At 29.9% G+C, this 25552-nt stretch overlaps 1 protein-coding gene across 8 annotated transcripts in view; it reads right to left on the reverse strand.

Annotated features, from left to right (window-relative positions):
* Positions 1–25552, reverse strand: part of LOC123261072 (zeta-sarcoglycan) — a 224082-nt gene that overhangs the window by 18992 nt on the left and 179538 nt on the right. Inside the window, exon 1 of one of the 8 annotated variants that reach the window (XM_044722555.1) lies at positions 12357–13159. The exons of 6 other annotated variants lie outside the window; for them this stretch is intronic. The gene's annotated coding sequence lies outside the window, so the exon portion shown is untranslated. Of the gene's footprint in view, positions 1–12240; positions 13160–25552 lie in introns of those variants that run through there. One more of the 8 variants, XM_044722551.1, reaches the window with a different exon arrangement.

The following is a 25552-nucleotide window of genomic DNA, read 5'->3' on the forward strand; positions in this document are numbered from 1 at the left end:
CCATCTCTTGACTTGAACAACATCTACTAGTTATTTGACCTAGACGGCATGAAAAAACACTCATTAATTATGATGTTATATAGCCTATATCACCCGGGGATAGTGTAGCTTCCCAACAGTGAAAGAATTTTTTAAATCGGTTCAGTAGTTTCGGAGCCTATTCGATGCAAACAAACAAACAAACAAACAATCAAATCTTTCCTCTTTATAATATTAGTATAGATTAAAGAATGGAAAACCAGAGTATTTGCGTGAATTATTTGTTGAAGAAACAGACGTTCGAGTTCCAGAAAACATACCTCCTTCAAGCTACCTCCTTTTACTACGAACTACTTGGAAAAATCTTTTTTGGTGACAGTAATAAGACTTTGGGAAGAACTTCCACGTGAAATTGTAAATTCAAGCAGCTTGCATGTCTTCAAAAAAGAAGTCTTCAATTATTTATTGAATCTTGACAGATAAAATAACCTCAAATGAAGAGTAAATATTTGATAAAATTTTGATAAAATCTCAATTACTGTATATTAAGTCGAAAATTTAATTCATTAATGACTGTGATAAGGATAAACTTATTTTTTCCTTTCTAATAATTATTTACCAAGTGAATATCGATGTAATCCTAAATCAAATTTACCTAAATTTATCTAAAATATTCATATACATATATAGTTGTTCTATGTACTCACAAATAAGTTTACTTATGTAACAAATGTATTTACTATGTAGTTGAAAATTGCCATTTGGCTTGAGCTTTGACATTAATAAACGAAATTCTAAATTCTAAAGTCTAAATTATTTACAATTCTTTTTTTACATAATTGTTTATTCTGCTTTTTAAATTTATAAATTTTAAATATTTTTTATTAGTTGTAATTAAATACTGAAAATTGTTAGTCCTATAATTGGATTTATATTTTATTTTATTGTTTAATTTTTTCGAATTAAGAAAAAAATTTTTTTAAACTTAAAATTCAATAAAATTTATTTTGATTCAATAAAATAATTTTTAAACCAAAAAAATTATTTCAAAGTTTATTTAATTCCAAAATTTTTTTGTCTTGATTATAAATTATCAAACGCTTCAAAATTATTTTTTTTTTGAATCACAAATTTTTTTTTTAAATCAATTAAATTTTTAAAATAAAAATGTTTAAGAAATAATTTTATTTTACATTTAAAATCGTGAAAAAATTTTAAGGAAAATTGACTAAAAAATTAAAAATTTTTGACAACTGATCGTTACACCCAAATAAAACAGAATTATATCTGATTAAAAAGGGCCAACAGTGAAAGGGATTTAATTTATTATACTGCGCAACAAAAGGAAGAGTGGTGAATTTAAAAGAAATGAACAGTATAAAAGAAAAATAAAGCCAAGGGGAGTAAAAAAAGGAATGCAAAGTTAGCGACCACAAAACGTCCGACATAACTTTACTCCTAATCCCTGGTTGTAGCCGGAAGGCTTTGAACCGATGAAACCAAAACCCTTCTCATCTTCTTTTCTCTCGGTCCTATAGCACAGACTCGGCTCTCTTTTCTCATCATTGGTAGCTTTTTCCTCGGTGTCCTCGTTGTCCAGGCAGCATTACATTTGTGTGTGAATTAGTGGGTGCTTGTATTTTTGCAATAGGTAGAATATTTAATGCCCTAGTACAATACTCGGCCCTCTCGTGCGTAATTATACCTAAGCGGGATACAAAGCTTGACAGGAAGTAAGTTTGCTTGGAAGGAGAAAAAATAAGTAAACCGGGGAAAGGATTCGAGCGTCAAGAAAACAATAGAGAGGCTCTGGTTTTAAAATAAAATTATTAAAAATATAAACTTCTCGTTGAAGCTTTCGAGAACATGATCCATGAAATTACTTTCGATTACCTTAAAAGTTTTATTTTTTATTTATTTTTCAGTTTTATTTCCGGCGTGCAAAGAATAAAATAAATTAATCGATAATCGATTATAATAATTATTTGTAAATATTTATTCTAATCTTTAGCCTGTTTGATGCCGATTTTAATTATTTATAAAGATTGTTTTAATGTTTTATATATTTATGAATTTTTCAATCACACTTTCCGGCTTAAATATTCTATTAATAAAATTATTCATATTGAATTATTACATGAAAATTATTTCTTGATCTTTAAATGTCGGCGTCAGTTGTAAATTATTAATTTAAATTCTATTTTTTACATCATTTTATTGAAAGCCTTTTAAAATTTTTATCATCCAGACTAGGTCGAAATTTTAAAACGAGTATAAAAATATGTTAATAGTAGGACAGCATTGTAAATATATATCCGGCGGCGGTAAAACAAAAAACTTTGTCAGAACTATTTGAATTAATTTTTTTATTTTTTCTACCACTCATATGACGAATTTAAAATTTTTGTTGATTAATTTTTACCGAGGTAAAAATATTTTTTTCATTACTTAATCTGATTTTTTTTTATTTAAAAATTTGTAGGTGATTTTTCGCTGATTAACTCCAAGGAGAATTTTATTTATATTATAAAAAAAAACTCCGCGGAGAAAATGATTTATTTTTTTTTTTTAAATTTAAGTAATGATCTATAATTTTTCGAATTATTAATATAATTAATAACTATATACAATAATAAATTTTGAATATTGTAACATCGAGTCGAATTTAAGGCTTCTAATTGTAAGTGAAATTGAAGTGAGTATAATTAATTACTTGAATAGACCAGCTAATTTCCGTTGCCACAGATATTATCATAACTAATTATTATGTTCACTTGGAAAAGTTTAAGCTTGGGAGATATTTTCCCGTGACCCCGAAAACAGCGAGGTGACTAAAGCTCACCTCGTATTAACTGAGAAAGTGAGATATAAAATTGGTTAAATAACGTGAGAACGATGTCAGGACTTGGTGTGAGAGCCGCTCGTTTTCGAATTACCAAACTCGTTACCAACTCGTTTTCCAGCGCGTTATACCCACCAGTACATCGTTTAATGAAACTTAACTCCACCGTGATTTCGCACCAGGCTTTTTTTCCTTTCTCTTAATCATTATAACTCCAACTTCGATCTTTATTTCACTTTGCAGATTCATTTCTTTTCCCTGTTTATTATCCGCTCGCATAGCCGGTCATTTACGCTCGGCTCGGGACGCGGGTAATTTTATCCTCATTCACGCCACCGTCAATGCCCATTAAATAATTACTCTGAAAATTGACTACACGCCATTAAGTAACATATTAAGTTACGGGTTGTTTATTTTCAATATTGTTACGCAATCAATTAATTACTGGCATTATTATATAAATTTTCACAGTTTATTAATTAACTTAATACTTCATGATTTAGTTTAACAATTGAACGATTATTTAATTATTTTATTCAAATAGAATCAATTTAAATTCTGCAAAAATTTTAACAAATTTGATTATTTTCAAACTATTCAAAATTTTATTGATTTTTTATTTTAATTTACAATTAAAACTTTATAAAACTTAAATAGATCATTGATTTTTTTTGTTCAAATAAAATCAAATTAGATATTTTAAAATTTTCTTATTAATTTCTTCAATTTTATTAATTTTTAAATTATTTGAACTTTCAAAAATATCTTACCGATTTTCAATTATAATTATTGCCACTAAAAAATTTATAAAATAATATTAATTTACGAAACAAATAAAGCAAGCTTTTAAATCAACAAAAATTTCACTTTTATATTATAATTTTACAAAAAAAAAAAAAAGCCAATTGGATATAAATTTTTTAAAATTATTTTTGAAATAAATAATATACATAAAAAAATTAAATTCAATTTCAAAGCATATATGTTAAAATTTTTTACCAAATATATTTTAATATAAATCGTAGATATTTTTTAATTCAACTCTAATTCATCCAGTACTAAAACAAAAACAAATAGAGTTGAAGAAATGATAATGCATGTTTGGTGACTCATTTGATGAGCACGTTCCGGGTCCAGTTGAGGGTTGGGAAAAATAACAGCGACAAAGAACACTCACCCACACCTACATATACCCACACATCCATACCTAGACGTCCATAAGAGTCGGTAAGGCGTGTAAGCTCTGGCCATACAAGCACTGGAGTGGCATGGTAGTGGAATTACGGTCGAAGCGAGCGTTTTGCCACCACAGAGACCACACCGAGTCCCCAAACTCTTTGGAGCAGAGTCGTGTATACACGCGTATCTAATCGGTGTGTGGCGTCTCGGTGTGGTTTCTACTTGCTCCACTAAATATTTCAGGGGTTGCAGGGCTTCGATTCCCGGCGGGTGAGCTCGCCAAGTAGTGTAGGTCTCTGTACACACGAGCCAACAGATTAGTAGCACTTGCGACCAGCTACAGGCATCTCTATGCGGAACACGCATCGGATATATGCTGCGCAAGATAAGAAACATTTTTCTTTTTTGTTCTCTGTTGATGCTTTTTCGAATCTTTGGATGAAGAGATTCGAAGTTTGATGCTGCTATTAAATATGGAAATAGTGAATTGAATAACTGTATTTGAGGTAGTTGTACTATCAGATGTATTTTTTTTAAATTTACACAAATTTTGCATCGAATAATTTTGTGCAAAATGAAATTTTTGAACAATAGAATTTAGGAAACTTAGATTATTAAAGTTTGAGTTTTTAAGTGTTTTATAAATATATATTTAATTATTTTGAATAAGGTAAAAGCCCCAATAGATGATCACGTACCAGTATATGATCACTCCATGTATTTGTATATCTATATTCACAAATATAGGTATACAAATACATTGAGTGATCATATACTTGTACATGATCATATATTGGGGCTTTTACCTTACGGAAACATTTATATTAAATTTCTCTGTTTTTTGAAGGTTATAGCCTGCAACTAAATTCTTTTATAGCGAGAAAAATCAACGACTATGCGCCATCTATTGAAGATTTTTTGTACTACCTCTTTTATTTGTACTAATAATTCTAAATAGTGTTTTAAAATGATAAAATTATTTAGAATACGGTATAATTTACTTACACATGTGATTTTAATTAAGAATCCCACCTTATGATTTTTATAAAAAATTAAACTAACATTTTGCAGAAAAATAAAAAAATAAAAAAAAAAATTTTACGTTCTTTATAATTTTTTTTTATTAAATTTCTCTACTTTTTGAAGCTTATAGCCTGCAACTAAAATCTCTTGTAGCGAGAAAATTCAACGACCATGCGCCATCTGTTGAAGATTTTTTGTACTATCGCTTTTATTTGTACTAATAATTCTAAATAGTGTTTTAAAATGATAAAATTATTTAGAATACGGAATAATTTACTTACACATGTGATTTTAATTAAGAATCCCATCTTATGATTTTTATAAAAAATTAAACTAACATTTCATAAAAAACTAATAAAATTTTAAAAAAATTTTGCGTTTTTTATAATTTTTTCTTATTAAATTTCTCTATTTTTTAAACCTTATAGCTTGCAACTAAATTATCTTATAGCGAAAAAATTCAACGACCATGCGCCATCTGTTGAAGAGTTTTCGCACTAACTCTTTTATTTTTATTAATAATTCTAAATAGTGTTTTAAAATGACATCTTTTTCAATTTCTTACAACTTTATACTAATTAATAATATTCAAAAGAAATGAATTGAGATTATTGTTAATCTAAAAATTGTATAAATAAAAAATAAAAAGAGCTTTCTCTTAGTTCATAGGAAACCTACAAACTAGATGTCTATATTAAGCAGCAGATGGATCCGATTAGCAAATGGAATCGTAGGAATGTCCTAAAAGGTCGAACAGTACCGGGACGCTGGGGTTAATTATTTTCCACGGGGTCAGTTGTAGTCGCCGCACAGAGCTTATCGGTTGGTTAAGTGTACACCGCAATTCTGCGGTTCTTCGGTAGGGATTGGTTAGATAGAACATAGACCGTAGAATATATAACACGGAACATAGTGGAGCGTTAATAGTGTATAGTAGGCTTGCAATAGGCAGAGGTGCGGGGTAGATATGGGATACACCTAAATGTGTACATAGAAAGAGATGAAGTAGAAGGAGGGGGAGAAAGAGGACTATTGAGGTGTGGGAGTGGTGGTTCAAGGTAGGTGCGTCGGTGGAAGCAGGGGTCGTAAGCCAAACATAATTTAACTGGAATCGTCATTAATGGAGTCATTCGTCATATTTGAAACGATTCCAGTATGCTCACCAACGAGAATAGCCACAATGAACAATGTTAATTGTGCGGCAATTATACGAGCAAACTATTACTGGAAGAGAACCCTTTTCAATTAATTATTCTCTTACTATTATTTCTCCTATTTCTCCGGGTGGTATTAATAAATAGATACGTGGCTTATTTAAATCCAGGCTAGACCTGGATGGTAATATTTATGTGGGTAATAAAGTGATGTCAAGTAAGTTCTTTCTTTATTTATCAGGAGATTTACTGTAACCTATAACGACGTTATTGTTATTATACGGCTCGATTCTTTCATATGACAGTAGGGTTGGATATTTCCCGAGAGAATACATCAAATGGGTATAAAGCTTCGCTGTTATTGGCTGTGTGATTCAATCAGATGATCAAATATACCATCCGCTATATTTGATCTCGATTTTTTACTTTAGCAAAACAATATATTAAAATTGTATTTAATATATTAAATATATATTAGGACGCGGTGTGTTTTTAACGAATTTTTAACAATTTTTGACAAAATATTGTAGACTATTATAAAAACGACAAAGCAGCAGTTATTGTTTATTGACAGAGTTACTACATGAATCTTTATGGTATGTGATATTGGATTGTTAAGAAACTTTTGAGATGTTGTTGTAATATTAATTGTATAAAGCTTCGCTATTATTGGCTGTGTGATTCAATCAAATGATCAAATATACCATCCGCTATAATTGATCTCAATTTTTTACTTCAGCCAAACAATATATTGAAATTGTATTTAATATATTAAATATATATATTAGAAGGCGGTGTGTTTTTAACTAATTTTTAATCAGCCTTTGACAGTCAATGTGCTAGCATCCATGTTAGTATCAATGAGAACGAATGAAAATTTAATAATCCCCTGACGTTTTGACTTTTTTTTCTCATTTTCCCAACTCTTCTGTATACCGTTGAATATTATGCTATGATTATTTATTGTAAATATGGAATGCTAAATAAATTATTAATTATTAATAAATGGCTTTTGGTCGCTGTCTTCAGTAATTTTAGTTACAAAATATATTTGATATAATTAAAATTATTGTACACTGTTGCACAAAATATTTTGTATCTAATAAGTATTTATTTATAATAATGTAAAAGTTATATATTGAATATCAATTGTAAAATTATGTGACCCTGTTAATGGCTTTTAGCTGTTGGGTCTTTTCCAAAGAAATAAATAAATAAATAGAGTATTGTAGACTATGATAGGAACGGCAAAGCAGCAATTATTGTTTATTGACAGAGTTACTCCACACGCAAAAAAAAAATTGGGGCTGCCACATGATACATTCCTGTGGCAGCCACATGATTTTTTCATGGGGCTGCCACATGATTTTCCTGTGGCAGCCACATCATTTTTTCATGTGGCGGCCACATGATTTTCCTGTGGGATGAGCTTATATCGTTAAAAATGTCAATAGTTCACGAGATAAGAGGTAATTTCTTAATTATTGATATTTTTAAAGATGTAAGCTCTTCCCGATGTTACACTCATCAAGAGCTTTCATTTGAGTACCCACATGCATTTTGATATATTTTTTATATATACATATATATATATAATATATATAAATATATGAAAAGTTGATGTGGGTACTCAAATGAAAGGTCTCGATGAGTGTAATGTCAGGATGAGCTTATATCTTTAAAAATGGCAATAGTTCACCAGATGCAAGGTCATTTCTTAATTATGTATCTAGAGATAAAGTATTTTCGCATGCAGCCTTAATTCTTATCATAACAAATTGACTATTAGTGAGAATGATATGAAACTTTGAAAAGGCACAACTCCAGATCAAGACCTTTTTAATGATACCAAATTTAACCATAAAAACCCATTTTATCATAAAAATTTACTGGCCAGAAAATTTTTCTTATTCTCTTAATAATATCGATTATTATTATTGTTATCATCATGATAATTATTATTGTTGTTTTTAACTATTATTATAGTATTGCCTGCCACATGAAAATCATGTTGTTGTCACATGAAAATCATGTGGCAACCACATGAAAAAATCATGTGGCTGCCACAGGAAAAAATCATGTGGCTGCCACAGGAAAATCATGTAGCAGTTACATGAAAATCATGTAGTAGCCACAGGAAAATCATGTGGCAGTCATATGAAAATCATGTGGCAGCCCCAATTTTTTTTTTTCCGTGCATAAATATTTATCGTATGTCATACTGGATTTGTTAAGAAATTTTTGAGATGTTGTTATATTAATTGTTTTATATTTGTGAATTTTCCACAGGCGCCTGAGGAAGGAGTAATAAACTCCGACACGTTGCGCTAAAATAAAAATTTAGTATTGACTTATTTTCATGATCCTTAATCCTCGGATTACATTACATCAATTGTATTTAATTTAACCTACTTAAATTTGATTTGAGTTAATTTGGTCTTTAAGAAAATTTTTGGTAACAGAATATAAAATACTTTGTAAAAATAATTAATCAATTTATTAAATTGTATAATTTTTTATCAGATAAATTTTTTTTCATGAAGAAAAAAAATTTTATTTTTAAAAGGATGTTTTGCTGTTTGATTTTTGGTATTATTGTGATGCGTATATAATAATGTTACGGGTGAGTTAATTGGCAACGGAGTGAAATGGGTGAGTACAGAGGGAGCGTAACAATGGTTGTAGATGGTTGATGGTGGATTGATGAAAACGAAAATCTGAATAGTACGTTTGTGTCATCGAAATTATTATTTGTTTATGCGTGTATCGGGTCAGTTGATATTGTGGGTATGTAAAGTGGCGAATGGTATACACTGCAAAGAGTACATTACACCACGCGAGACCATTAATTATTTCATTTTGGCATCGATAAACGCACCACACGTGGCTTTGAGTTCATAAATTTTTCAAATCGTAATGGATTGTTTATAAATAAGGAAATACTCAGACGATTTGTTTGTTCTATTATAGCATTTGAGTCAACATGTGCTTTCGATTTATTATTATTTCATTTTCATTAGTTAGTAATTGTCATTTAACAAGTTGAAGGTGACTTTAAAGTCGAATTAAAACGGACAAATCGACATTTTTATATTATTTTTTAATAAAATATTATTATTATTTTTTTCCATTAACCAGCTTCAGAATAATTTACTTTTGATAAGTCTATTAACCATAACCTCGTTAACAACTTTACGAGGTAGGATCCTTTATCTGTCATCGAGAAAAAAATTTTTTTGTTCCCTTCCCGGATTACTATTTAATAAAGCAGTATTGTATGGCTCAATTTTGTGATCGTTATAAAGCTATGAGTTATAACATTATTCTCATCGGATTACATAAGAGATATTCTCGGTTATTAAATTTATAAAATCATGTAAATTGATAGGGATGATTTTGCGCGGATAAATAAATTCGCGGGGTATCATTTTTCTCGGTATTTCTAAAAATAATGAATTCTGGTACAGTGGGCAGTAACCTGATATTCTCTATCTGCAGTTGAACAATGCTCGATAATTCCCCAGAATCATAAGTAGCGCCCGCAGGCGTACCTCCTGGTTTTAGTATTAAAATTACGTAGTCGAGAAAATTTGCCAAGGGACTGCTCCGAGCAACCAGTCTAGTGCAGATGTGAAAATGTCTCTGCTTCTTTAATAAAATAATTCATTCATTATCGATCTACTTTTTTTTTGAATGAGATGGAAAATATATTAATATTAATATTAATTTAACTTTATCATTGAATTTTTATTATGCATGTCTATTTATTGAAATATCATGTACATTGTCCACTGTACAGTGTCCCCTGCCTGATGTTGCGACATATCGTAATATATGAATTATTAATTTTCTGCAAATCCAGTAAATCATGGGCACAATAGCTAATCAACATTAAATTTATCTGAATTAATGTAATGTGTGACCTTGTTTTTTTTATTAACACTACCTGTTAAATTATTTTATTTGTCATTTGTCATTTATTATTTATTATTTCCACTAATTGTAATTGCAGCTTGCTAAAATTAGCAAATTATTCACACAAAACAAAAATTAACAAAGTTTGGTAAATTCAAATTTGCATAATTTAAACGTTAATATTATACTCAAATTATTTAAATTAATGTTCTTGTAAAAAAATTTCCATTAAAATCTAATTCTAAATTTTTCAAGAATTATAAATAAAATATATTAATTAGAAAAACGATCTACTTTGCATTGTAGATTTAAAAACTTAAATTTGAGCTAAATTGTTCAAATTATTTGTAAGTAATTTAATTGATAAAACTTGTTTCAGCTATAAAAAATTTTATCTTAGTTTAGTCATTAATTTTCTGCAAATTGAGTAAATCATGGGCACAATAGCTAATAAACATTAAATTTATCTGAATTAATGTAATGTATGACCCTGTTTTTTTAACTTCCCGCTAAGAAAATCGAAGATTTTCAAAATTCGGTAAGTTATTGGTTTCACCCCGTTTTTCGAAAATTGAGTTTTCATCAGATCTCGACGTTTTAAGGTCACAGGAAGCTTTCCTGACTATTCCCGCGATGGTGTCCGTGCGGCTGTGTGTGTGTGTGTGTGTGTGTGTGTGTGTGTGTGTGTATGTATGTAAACTTCTTATAACTTTTGAACGGCTTGACCGATCGGATCAAAATAGGTGGCGATCCAAAGAGTATCATTGCCATTAAATTTCGTGAAAATTTGAATCAATTCGGTTCGCTAAATTTTGAGAAATCTCAAAAATAAAATTTTCAAAAAATCATTTTTTTGGAATAATTTTTAAACGGTTGCATCGATCAATTCCAACAACTATTCCGCTCTTGAGTTTGAAAAACCACGTCGATTGCCACCAGTCCCGTCAAAATCGGTTGATTCGTTCGAGAGTTATCGAAAACGAAAAATTTCAAAAAAAGTGTTTTTTTTGGGATTACTTCGAAATTCCTCGTTCGATCGATTGAAACTTAAAAATCTGTGATGAGGTTTCAAAAACTGCGTCGAATGCCACCAACCGCGTAAAAATCGGTTCATTCATTCAAAAGTTATTGCGGTTAGAAAATTCAAAAAATAGTGTTTTATCAAACTTCCATCAGACTTTTGAGCTCGAGGAGCTCAAATGCATAAAGAAGCTATCTCTTTGAGCTCGGAGAACTCAAAATAACACAGAAATTGTACTTTTGAGCTCGAAGATTATTACCCTACAGATTAGATATTTGTACCATATAAATGGACAGCGGAGCTCTCGGTCCACTTCACTTCCCCCCTCCGTGGGCATCAGGTAGCATCTCAGGGTAGTAGGAAGTGGTAGATTATAGTAAGTTAGCGATTAGCTATTTACTGAAGTTTGTTGTTGTTGTTGTAGTACAACAACAACCAATCATCACAAATTTGAGATAAAATACATTAGAAATATACTTTTTTTTTTTACAATTTTTAATTGTATTAAATTATTGAAATTAAATTATTTTATTTGTTATTTATTGTTTATTAGTTCCAATAATTGTAGTTGTAGCTTGTTTAAATCAGTAAATTATTCACACAAAACAAAAATTAACAAAGTTGGGTAAATTGAAATTTCCATGATTTAAAGCGTTAATATCATACTCAAATTATTTAAATTAATGTTCTTGTATAAAAATTTCCATTAAAATCCTGGATATTATTTTTGATTTTTCAATAATTGTAAATAAAATATATTAATTAGAAAAAAGAGAGATGAAAAAGTAAAAGTTTTTGGAAAAAAATTAATTTTTATGAATTAAATTAATTGATATAAATTATAAATTAATTAAATATTAAAAATTAATATTTAAAAATTTTAATTTGAGAAAAATTGTTCGAATTATTTGTAAGTAATTTAATTGGTAAAACATTTGTTAGCTATAAAGAAATTTATTATAGTCTAAAAATTCCGAATTTAAAAAATTTAATCCAAGTTTTAATGAAAAAGTTTTGATTTCTCGAATTTATTTCTCCAATAATTATAATCGATATATAAATTTAGAATAACCCTTCTAGCAATCGCATTATCGGAGATCTAGATAAAAGATTACTAGGACGATTACCTGGTCAGAATGACCTTTTCGGTTTATTTGAAGCCATTAGATCCCCAACATTAACTTCTGTCTTTTAGTTTCCTTTATTATTATTTTCCATGCCACCGTAGAATTTAATATTTTACCTCTCTGCTCTAGCATGCAGCTCTTGGACTTTATCACATTGAAACAAAAGCTACGTGTCCGCCTCCCCGACCTTTTTTCAATTTTCACATGTTCTTTGTTCTACAGAATTACTTACACAGTAAAACAATACGATGTTAATAAAGATTAAAAGAAAAAAAATTTTTAAAAACAGCACTCGCGTTTGATATTTCAATTGAAACATTATCTCGGACGCGAAGTAAATCATTTAAACGAAATTATCGAGTTTTCTGTCACAATATTTCGTTATATAAACATACTGGTATTATTTAATAATAATAATAAAAAAGCTGAAATTTAAACACAGCATTTAATTAATATCAATATAATTTTAAAATCTTATGAAAACTTTTATTTAAAATTTAAACTATTTAACACCCACTCTGTTAATTGTCACTGAGCAATTGGTATCAATAATTGAAATGCAACTCACAAAAGTCATAATCATAGAATGTTAATTAATATTCAATTAAATTTCAATTCACAACTGTAGATTGTTTATAAATAAATATAAATTTGTAATTAATAACTACAATCACTGTCACAAATTGGAAAACGAAGATAATTAATATCGATGGTGAAATAATTAATGTAAAACTTAACTGATTCGACATAGACAAGAATAATTGTTATTGTGGTGAGCGCAGTGCAAATAGAAGTAAATGATAGTAGTATCAGAGTGGTATCACTCTTCTCGATAAAACTGTTTCGGGTAGATTGACTTTTCTACTTTCCACTTTACTTGTTTCTGCTTGGATTTATTTCGGCTCGGAGAGTCTTAAGAGAATGGAAGTGGCTGAGAATAGAAAGCGGGTCATCATCACAACAATATTCATCATCGTCATCGGATAATAATAATGTGAGTTCAGACTCCCGGATTTGTGACAGTACCGAGGAATAAAAGGTTCGCGTTACTTGTGGATAAGTCAAAAGAGATGTCATATATTTATACATTTTTGTGTTGCATGAAAATGGATAATTTTAGATTATCGACCCTGAAGAATTAGTGATGCATAGCTACATATGGTCATACATGAATTTTAGTCATATTTGACAACATATGATCATATATGTATGATCATTTATGATTACGTGTTTATGATCTTGTATTTATGATCATTAGTGACCATGTATTATATTATATTTATGACTATATACAGAGTGTCCCAGAAGTAACGGACGCCATTGTAGCATCTGATAAACAAAATAATTCTGAGACGAAAAGTCCTAAGCCATTTTTTAATCAGATGCATAGATAATTAATTATTAATTAAAATAACGTCCTTTTATGCGTTAGAGAGAGAGCACTAGTATCAAGTCAAGTGCGTTCCAACGAAGACGCTTGCACGTGTGAATGTCTAAGTAAATATGTGTGACTACGTTAGCTATAGAAACTAGTTAGTCATACAGTTAGTTGTGTCTTTGTTTGGCACATACTTTACTGGACACTGGCGCTCTCTCTCTAACAAATAAAGAGACGTTATTTTTAATTAATAATTAATTATCTATGCGGTTAATTGAAAAATGGCTAAGGACTTCGTCTCAGAATTATTTTTTTCATCAGATGCTACAATGGCGTCCGTGACTTTTGGGACACCTATAATTGTATATTTATGACCATGTATGACCATCTATGATCATTTATGACCATATATAACTACTGCTAGTATATATGACCATTTATGTTCACGTGTTTGTGATCATTCATGATGATGTATTTATGATCATTGGTAATGAATGATCATAAATATGACCAAGTGTTCATGACTATGTATCAATTCGTATTTACTAGCAACCTTGAAGTCATTATGTGCGTGCCGTGACTTGTAAACTATAAAAAATTGAAATTTTGCTTTATTAAATAATGACTTTTGTTAAATTGCACTGTACTTTTTTAACTATTGACGTTTTTAAAGATATAAGCTCATCCCGATGTTACACTCATCAAGAGCTTTCATTTGAGTGCCCACATGCATTTTGATAAATTTTTCATATATTCATATATATAATATATAAATATATAAAATATATGAAAAATTGATGTGGGTACTCAAATGAAAGGTCTTGATGAGTGTAACATCGGGATGAGCTTATATCTTTAAAAATGTCAATATTTCACAAGATACGAGGTCATTTCTTAACTATTGATTAATGACTTTTGTTAAATTGCACTGTACTTTTTTAACTATTGACATTTTTAAAGATATAAGCTCATCCCGATGTTACACTCATCAAGAACTTTCATTTGAGTACCCGCATGCATTTTGATATATTTTTCATATATACATATACATAATATATATATAAATATATGAAAAAATTGATGTGGGTACTCAAATGAAAGATTTCGATGAGTTTAATGTCAAGGTGAACTTATATCTTCAAAAATGTCAATAATTCACGAGATACAGGGTTATTTCTTAATTATGTGTCTAGAAATAGAGCATTTTCTAATGCAGCCTAAATACTTATTATCATAAATTGACTATTGGTGAAAACGATATGAAACCATGAAAAGGCACAACTCCAAGTCAAGACATTTCTAACGATACCATATTTAACCATAGAAACACATTTTATTATAAAAATACACTGGCCACAAATTTTGCTTATTCTCTTCATAATATAGATGATCATGACCATATATGCCTATATTTTTATGATCAATGATCGTATATAATCATATATTTATGATCATGTATGATCAATGATCATCTATTATCACGTAATTATGAACATCTATGACCATATGTGATCATACATATATAATCATATAAGACTATGTATGACCATGTAAGATCACGTATGACCATAAATAATTTATTATTCTGAGTGGAAAAAAATAGAAAGGATGAATAAAGAATAAGAACGTGTAAGAGGTCACTCCGCAAAAGTTAAGAGGTCGATTGAGTTAGGGGGTTTGAATGTGTAACGAGACGGGCGAGGAGAATTTACGACCCCGTCTTTTTTCGTACGAAGCAACTGTTGGTGGATCGAACTAATGTTAGAACTCGATGTAGGTGTCGGTGTCGAAGTAGCTGGGCGACCCTTAAGTTAAGCAAAGGGGAACGTGGGAATGTCGGCTCTAATCCAAACAGTAGTGAGCTATCGACAGAAAGATTTATCTCAGAGAGAGACGGAAGTCAGGTGTAGAGTCGACTCAACAGTTTTCAAACCCACGGGTTTCATGGAGGAATTAAATTCAACCCCCTGGCTTCCACGATAAACGATTTATTTAATACCGAGATATCCAAAGTTTGTGACGTTTTAGAGCGGTTGTTTGGGTCTGTAGACTCTAAACCTCACTTCGTTATTGATTCACTGGGTCAATGTTGTAAGACACTCCTGTAAATTTTATTCCAAACTAAATCATCTCTCGAGCGCAACATTTTTTAGTCATTATCATAAATAGTTAATCGTTTGCATCGATAACGATAAAAGTTGAGTTGTTAGTAATTATTAATTTGTGATTAAGTGGCGGTAATGATGCAGTGTATTTTAAACTTATAATTACGTTATATTTTAGTGGATAATGACGTTTTGGTCGATAAAGCTTTTAAAATATTAATATTTTATTAGAGCTGACATTTTGCTGATGTGAATAATTGAGTAATGTTTGAAATGTAAGCAACGCTATTCTTATTGCCGAGGCTGAAGGCTGTCGAGTATCGTGAGGCCCGAGATCTGTGACGTAAGGTCTTACCCCCAGCCCGTGACAAGACTCGCCCTCACTCAACGAGGGTTGAGAGGACTACGAGAGAGATTGTTAGGGGCATTTCAACGCCACCCTTCATGAGGACCTCACGCGATGGGTCCTAGTACAACGTCACCCAGTCATTGTCATCCCTTAATTATATTGGCTTTCATTAGCTGTCTCATTTCGTAGTCATTGTCGGGTTATTACTTGTAGATGTATAAATAAATATGAGTGGTATACAAAATATAAACCTCGAGTCTTACAGAAAGTACTTTTAATATCTTTATTTATTCAGAAAATTGGCTAATTACATTTATTATTTAAAGTTCATTGCTAGCTTAATTATTGGAAACTTATATTTATCACTAAAGCAATTTTTATTGACTTAAGAATAATTAAATTGTGGTTAATTCGTTATAGATTCATTTTTTAGGCAATGTTATCTTTTGATGAGCATAAAGGATATTTTCAGTTTAGCTTATCGTAAATTTTTAGTGGCCATATTGGTTAATAAATAAGAATACCAAAATCATTTTCCAACTTTCCATTTTTCCTAAAATTTTTTAAAGTCGAATTTTTCAAATTATTAAAGAGAACGCTCTATATCTTGAGAGATATCAATCAATGAAAATTAAGTTAGCAATTTTTAAAACATATTTTTTTTGTTTTAATTGAATTAATCAAAAAATTAAAAACGTCGGCTAACTTTGGTATTATTATCAATCATAGTAATTTGATTTATAAGATCTTTTTTTTAGGAAATTAAATTTTCCAAACTAGTTTGGTTCTAATTGTTTTTTTTTTTTAATTCAGTAATTACCATTGTCTACCAAAGACAGCAAATTCTTCAACTACATAAATTGATTGATTTCAAACGCTACTTTATTTGTCAACAGAAATTTAATTTACAAAGAATTGTTGATTAACTTACTTACCTATTATTTATTTTACTTTTTTTTTTTTTTTTTATTTTATTTTTCTTTTTAAATTTCTCAGTATAAATCCTCACACAGAAAAATGTTCAAAAATTTTCAAAATGAAATTACAAAATAATTTAAAAACTTCTTTTACTGGATTACGTGTTCTTTAATGTAAATAAAATGTATAATTTTGCCATTCGGCTACTGCCTTGGCATTAAAACTAATAAATAAATAAATAAATAATTAGTGAAATGACCTAAAAAAAAAAAAAAACAAGAATTTTACATAAAAATTTTGACTAAAAAATCTTTCCACGCTCTGAAAAGTACTCAATATTAAAGGCTCAAATTTTTACACGGTAAAAAGTAAACTGTAATATTCACTCGGATTCTGGTTAATTTTTATAGTTTCAAACAGTAAAGCGGACATCGGGGTGGCAAAAATATAAATATTATAGAACTTAATGTAGAAAGTATAAAAGCCACAATTTATAATTTAATATCCAAAATAAGTGATTAGTAGCTGTCACTATAGTAAATAACGACTCTTTCATCTTAAAAAATTACAGTTTCAAACAGTAAAAATTGCCATTTCAATATATATAGTCCATATTATGAGGAGAAGGGGAACTCAAATGAAAGAGAAGGGGGTCTCACTCTGGGAGAATTTAACTTTTGAAACAGTAAAAATTATACTTTTAAAATATACATTTTACCAGTCCAAGCAAGTCAATAATTACAGTTTGATTTTTAGCGTAGCGTTTAAAATTTACCATTTTACTTTGTAAATATTGACGTTTCTTGTATTAGAAATTTACTAACTTTATTTTATACTTTTTACATATCATAAGATCATTTTTTAGGTACGAAATGATAAATATCAAAGTCTGAATTCTTAATTATTATACTTTAACATTTTAGATTTACATAGCGAATATTACTGTTTAAAATAGTATTTTCTTCCATTTAAAGAGTAAATTGTAACGTTTAAATGGTAAATATTATAAAGTGAATAGTAAAATCACGATTTTACTGTTTGAAATGGTAATTTTTAGCAGTCGATCATTACTTATTATAAATCGACTGTTATTTATTACAGTTTACTTTTTTCCGTGTAAGGATTCACATCAGAAAATTTTGTCCCCAGAAAAATAAGTGCAGGCAGCAGCTAAGAAAAGAAAAATCCTTGAGTTAATCCAGCGCTAAATAAAATGATGCAACAATAATTAAATCTAGAGTAACATTGTGAGTGCAGAGGACCGAAATGGACAGGAAGATGGCAAGGAAAGATAGTTTGACAAGGGTAGAATCTCATCTAGAGTCATCCCCATATATCTGTATATCCAGTGGGAGATTCGAGGTTCAACGAATGCGTTCTGAAACAGTCCTGGGGGTGGCTGGGGTGGAAAACCCTTCCGCTACTGGTGTCTCTGGTTATCATTCGGTTGGTCGCTCGCTCGCTCACTCACTTTAGCCTGGGGTGTGCGAGCTCGTTTCGAAGTTGGAATAAACGGATTATTCGTTCGCTCGACAACCCACTAGACTGCTCGAGATGGGAGTGAGGAGTGAGGAGCACCGTAGCCAATGTACAATGCACGTAGTCTTCGGTTGGCTAACGCGGCATGGGGTGACGGTAATGTGATTCCACACTGAGTTGCGGCCTGGCCAGGGCCTGCCTGTCCGCCAACTCCGAATGCTACATCCACACACAGCTCAATGACCTTTTCTCTTCTGTATCTACATCTACATCTACAGCTCTGTACTGCACACCTTTGTCTTTGTCTTTGCCTTTGTTTCTGTCTCTGGGTCTCACTTTATACATCACCTGAATACAACACGAGAGAATTCGAAATTCATCTCTGACTGGCAACGGCGGAACTCAACAAGACTCTGATAAACTACAGTAAAACTAATTTCTAGTTATCGCTATTTTGTTATTTTCTCTTACCTTTTTAAGGTTAAGATAAAATCTACAAAAACTTTTTATTTAATTTAATTCAAGAAAATTAATTTCTTCAAAATTATTTTCTTCGTTCAAAATTTTTACTCTTGAATCAAGTTAACTCTTTTATCAGTACATAAGTTAAATATACACAGAAAGAAAAATTTCTTGACTGGAGAACAAAATTCTTGGCTCAAGAAAATTTTTGGGTGCCTGAAAGAAGACCAAAGTTGTGTTGGCCGAAGTAAAAATTTTTCTTGAAATTTTATTCTTGGTGGAAGTAATTTTTTCTTAATTCAAATTATCATAAATACTTGATACAATAAATTTTTATATTTGATCAAGATTTTTAGATAGTTTAGGGAAGCAGCGCCACCTACTTCAGCTGAGAAAAAAATTTTCTCACCTTGAGAAAATTTTTCTCTTGAATATTTGATACCCATTTTATATTATTTTAGCGTGCAATTATACATATTGAATGAAAAAAAATGATTCAATATTATTTGATCTTCCCATTTGATATTTTAATCAATAAAAATGTTAATAAAAATTTACTTCTATCGAGATATTTAATTTTTTGGAGTAAAAGAGAAATTTTCTCAAGACAAGAAAATTTTCTTCTATCAAGAACTTAATTTTTGGAACAAGAGGCTGAATTTTCTCAAAACAACAAGATTTTCTTGGATTAAATAAATTTTCTTGGATCGAGATACGTATTTCTTAAAGCAAGAGAATTAATTTTGTTGGAATAAGTGAAATTTCTTGTGTAAAAAAAAAATTTTTTTTTTCGCTCAAGAAAATAGTCATGAAGAAAAATATTTTCTTGGTTCAAGTGAACCTTTTTTTCTGTGTAGAATTTTTATTATTTATTGTAATTTTATTTTTATACTTTGAAGATTCAATAATTCGTAGTTTGTTTATTATATTTATTTATTTACTTAAAATATAATGTTCCTAATGTGAAAAAGGCCTATAAAAATTTTTTTTCTTCCTAATCATAAAATTTAAAAATTTATCGAAATAATAAAAAATAAAAATTCTGTTTTATATAAAATTATGATCAAAAAAAAATTTAATTTTAATTTTCTAACATACGGCTTAAATTCAACGTTTTAAATTTCACAAAACGAAAAAATAAATCACCACAATTGATCACGTTTGCGTTGGGGAAATATGAACAGTGTAAATTTACAGACGTGACGTAAGGCGTCTATAAAATATAAGACAAATATTAAGCAGCCGCGTGAGTGAAAAAGATAAATAAATGAGTAGATAAATATTCCTGATAAACAAACAAATATAAAAAAAATGAATGTTGATAGAGAGTGGAAAGATAAAAGTGTAACTGTATAGCAAATGCACAGACGGATAACCACTTACACGGATAGGTACACACGGGAATTCTTGGTACGAAAACACCTGTAGGTAGTTACATAAACATCATCGCTGTGGAACTGGAGCTCGAGAGAATCGTTGTACCTTAAGAGGCAAATAGGATGAATACGGATTTGGAGATACGATAACAAATAGAAGCACAAATCTATGAACACATAAACAGCCGATGTTGTGCTGGTGGAAACATGAAGGGCGAACTTTAACTGTACGCCAAATATCAAATGGCTCGATGTTGTGTTGAACATGGACATGAGCGAAGAGAGAGAAAGAGAAAGAGGAATTTCGGTGTAGTCTGGTGAACTCTATTTAGTGTTGTAGTCAGGAGTTGTAGAAACCTGGGATCTCTGGGATGGTGTAAGGGTGGAGGGTGAGCCAAAGTCAAACTGTAACCATCTCTGTGTAGCTTGAGCTCATATTATCGAGTTACCCGCCGGAGTTTCTAGCTCAAACAAACAAATGGAGCCGGGATACCACCAAACTCTCTCCCGGCTACGACGTTGCACCTTTCAAAATGCCTGATGCTTGTTTTATTCAAACTTTTACGTTTTTATAATCCAATCCTTCTTTCTTGTCGATCATGGTTTTTGTTTTCTACATGATTTATCATTGCGGGTCGAGTAATCGATCATTTTAGCCGCAGTGATGCCAATTAAGTTGATAACGTTCTGATGTTCTGAGTAAAGTTGGTAATTATTATTTATCTTGTTCTGCATTTTTTTCTTTTAAATTTTATTAAGGATGTGTACTGATAAAAGGATTTTTTTAAATCTATGACAAGAGTATTTAATAATAAGCCTTATTACTAGTTAAGGAGGTCCTTTCGCCATCAATGTTGAATAAAAAATATTAGATTATGCATAAAATTAAGCTTTATCTAATAGTTAAAGTCCTTATTTATCTACTAGTGAAGTTTAATTTATTCTTCAACGTGCATATTTTTGAAAAAAAAATTTCTAAAAATGTTAGTATTTTTTTCGAGTCTTGCGAGAAAGTCAGACCTTAACAACTTTCTCGAATTATGACATTAACCACCGATTAGATAGGGTAAAAAAAACTCAAAATAAGGTTTTCGAAATATTCAGGTTTCATTTTTTGCAATAAAATATATAAGATGCCGTGAAATTTATGGAGAAATTAAAATTATAAAATCACAGAAAATTTTTGAGTAACCTACATTTAAATGGCGACAGAACATTTGGCAACGTTGCGTAGCGCGCGAGCTTCAGACCATTCAATAAATTCAAACTAAACTTTAACGCACTTATGTTTATCATACATACTTGTTAATTAATTTATTGTTAACAAATTTTCACATTTCATAATTGAAAAATAAAACAATAATTAAAAAATACTAGCATTCTTGCCATGAAACATTATAGAATGTTATAGTTTTATGACTAAGCATTTTTAATTAATTTATTTATTTACACTGACTGCAAAAACTTAAACATGGTTAAGGTTATATTGTGCAAATGAAAATGTAAACAACCGATATATAGCGTTGCCAAATCACGGACAGGTTACTAACAGCTGATTTACAAGAGTCAAATTAATTTTTGTATTTAACTATTTTTTTTTTTAATTTTCAAAATTTCAACGATTATTGCCTCATATACTATTTATTTTTTAATTTTAGGAATTTTTATGAGTTTTTTATTTTAATTTATCGAATATTGACTACTACAATTGTTGGAACTCAACTGGAGCGAAAGGACTTCCCTTATAAATTATTTTCTCACACATTAATTAATATCCATTGAAAATAAATCATTTATTAATTGCAATTTATTAACAAATTAAGGTTAAAATTATACGGATATGATCCAAAACTGATCAATTAGTCATAAAAATTTTTTGATGCAGAACCACAACGAAAGTAGCGACAATAGATTGAAAGTTTGGAATAAAATATTCGGTAAAGTTGAGGCCAAGACGAAAGAAGAATGAAAAAGTTGAAGAATATTCAGTAACAGATACAGTTTCGCGACTCTTGCTGTTAAATAACTTGTTCAATAAACAGATAGGATATAACTTTCGGTCAAATACTCGGCTCGTTTAATATTTGCGGAACTTTTCCTTCTCCGGTGGCAAGCTATTGTAGGGATAAAACTTGTCCGCCTTTTACTTTTTGCTATCTTCTCTTTACTTTCTTCTCTCAGCCGTTTTTTGCTCGCCTGATTTTCAATACACCTCTTTCAGAAACCAGTGGTGCCGTTCGCGGGCATATCTCTTGCTAAATGGAATGGATAAATTCCAGTGATATTCCCTCATAGTCGCCGATGGCACGTCTCGAGATTCATCCCTCTTCTTCCGCCCTCTCTTTTTCTTCTTTGGATTCCTTTTACCGAGTGAAAATTATCGGTTATCGATATACTAATATATTTACTTTCTTTTTTCTCGGAATATAATTTGCACCGTTGATCTAATAAATTATTTATAGATTTTAATCTTTTATTTTATACAGTGTACAAGTATTTGCCGTTAATTTTACGTCTGAGATACAAAATTTCGTACTACTTGAGTGACCATCAAGACCGTTTAATTTTATGTGCAATAGTTTCTCTCCCTTTACTGTAAAATAAAAAAATAACTTCTCAATGAAAAGCTGCGTAATAGAATTAAAATTAAAGTAGTTTAAGATTTCGATAGTATATCGATCGATCTTAAACTTGAGAGCCAGTTTAACCTTAACTCCTAAACTTTTCTCTCCTTCTCTGTTCTTAAAAATTTCCTTCTCCGTGCATAGAGTTCTTATTGTTAACGCCGATACTTTGCTTGCTGAAAAGTTTCTCCTGGAATATTAGTTGCTCGTCGTCGCAGCTTGCAAGCCCTACACAGAGCTAGAGCAGAGGTAAGGTGTCGAAGATTGAAACGTCGTATCAGTTAGCCTACCAGTTTCGAGAGAATATAACTATAATGCAAAGTTAAACCTCCGCATACATTTTACAATTCTTGGTTTAATATTTTTCTCGATACTTTACAGTTATCTTTTCATACTATACTTACTATATATTTTTGTACATAATATGAAAAACTTTTTCATTGTTATCTTTTCTCCTATTTATCTTTCTTACTTTCTTTTGTGCACCAATGCAAATTTACGTAAATGGTTTTTGCATTTCGTTGTCATTAAAAGAGTATTTGTATTATTTATTCATAAAAATTTTGTAAGTCGTAAGTCTTTTGCAATTTTTAATAAGCTTCGAAAATAATAATAATAATAATAATAATAATAATAATAATAATAATAATAATAATAATTTCCATTTATTCAGAAGATCGGTGATTTCACTAATTGAAGAGTTCTGGCTTTGAATTACTGAACTCTTCAATTAATAATAATAATAAAAACAATGTAATTCAAAATGAAAACATTTTAAACAATACTGAGGATTTATTCCCATTTATTTTAATTCTATTCCATTCAGTCAACATTTTTTTTATTTTATATATCTTTTTTTTAATAAATCCAACCATCAATAAAAATAACAAATCGAGCTCGACACCAAGAATATTAAATTCAAGAATCACGATATTATGAAACGTGGTAGCAAACAATAAAATAATAACTCAGTTGAGGATTATTTTGAATATAGTATTACCAAGAGAATATTTTTTTCCAGGGCTCTCTTCTATCATCGCCCATCCGTCTTTCAATTACCCACATCACCATTACTACCACTACGACAACGACGCATTGCCAGTGTACTTTGCTCTTTTGACCTTTTCGTTTTAGTTCTTTGTTATTCTTATTATTTCCTTTTTTTTTTAATTTTTTATTCTGCTTAGCTCCACTCTATTCTATTTTTTACCATCCTGTTTTATTTTCCATTTTACCGCGATTTTATTCTGTTGTCTGGTGGATCTGAGTAGCACGGTAGCTAGTAATTAGGCAGCATTGCGTATACATAAAAATTTGTTAACCTTTTACAACGTTAATGGGCACCAGCTTTGGAATAACAACCTTTGTTCTTCCTCTTTCTCTATTATATGTTTTAGTTTTTTTGTTTATTACTTTGCCTGATGACGTTTTTCCTCGTTCTCGAGCAACGCTAATTTAACCCTCTCGAATTAGTGAATAAAATAAAATAAATTATTCACTGTGCTAGGTACAATGTTTAAGTATTTTCTACCTCGTGAGTTTTAATCGATAAAGAATTCAATTTATTCTTAGATAACTGAGGTCTAGTCCTGGACGCTGCGTACACACGGCCGCGGAAAAAATACAAAAGAGATAATGTATAAAAGATTGAAAGAAAGGATACACAAAGTATAAAGTATAAAGAAATTCTTTAGTGTTTCTGTGAAGGCTGTCCAAGCCAACCAGCTTCCAGTTACTGGAAGGCACTTGACCCCGGGGCTTACAGTATTTTTATTAAATAAATACGTGGGCTTTCTTTTGGTTACTTCAAGGCTCTGATAAAGAATATTTTATAAATTTTTTTGTATTGAATTTACATTTTACAAATTATCAAGCACTAATTTTATAATGATTTATTTTTTTTATTATATCTAATGTGATTAGAAATTAAAAAAAAATATTAATGCGATTTTTTTTAAATATTAAAATGTACTTAAATTACGAAAAATTAGTTAAATACTCAATTTTAAAAGTCTGACTTTCGAACTTTACTACTTATTCAAATAGTAAAATAGATAGTCTGAGGAACAAGTGACAATAATGAGGGTAATTCCTAGTAATAATTTGCGCTGTAGATATATTAATTTGGGGGAAGAATTTGTGTAATACAGGTTGGTCTAAGGGAAGGTTATATTGCGGCGATGAGAAACAGGAGAAGGAAAAGCACGTTTCTACATTTTCCCTGATAAGATTTTGCACGAGTGCGTGGTTGTAACAGAGAATTTATATAATTTCTAGCGAAAAAAAGGTTCTCGTATTTCTCAGGACGTGATGAGATTACTTATTTAGGGGAATTAACAATTATGTTTTGTAGATGATGTAAAGTGTGTTGAAGTAAGTCGGGCTTAATAAAATGAGACGTCGTGATCTAAATAAGTAATTACTAATTTAAACAATTAAATATATTTCTCTATGGAACTATAGGATGTAAAAACTTGACATTTAGGAAAAATATTCTGTTTGCTACATTAAGATCAGCTAAGAAGTAATTTTACGAAATTTGACTACCTTCATCTGCAGAAAAAATTTTTATGGAATTTTTTCCTTAAAATCCTCATTTATAGATAAAAGAAATCTCGTTT

This window comes from Cotesia glomerata, linkage group LG3 (genome assembly GCF_020080835.1).
Source record: "Cotesia glomerata isolate CgM1 linkage group LG3, MPM_Cglom_v2.3, whole genome shotgun sequence".
Taxonomy (NCBI): Eukaryota; Metazoa; Arthropoda; class Insecta; order Hymenoptera; family Braconidae; genus Cotesia; species Cotesia glomerata.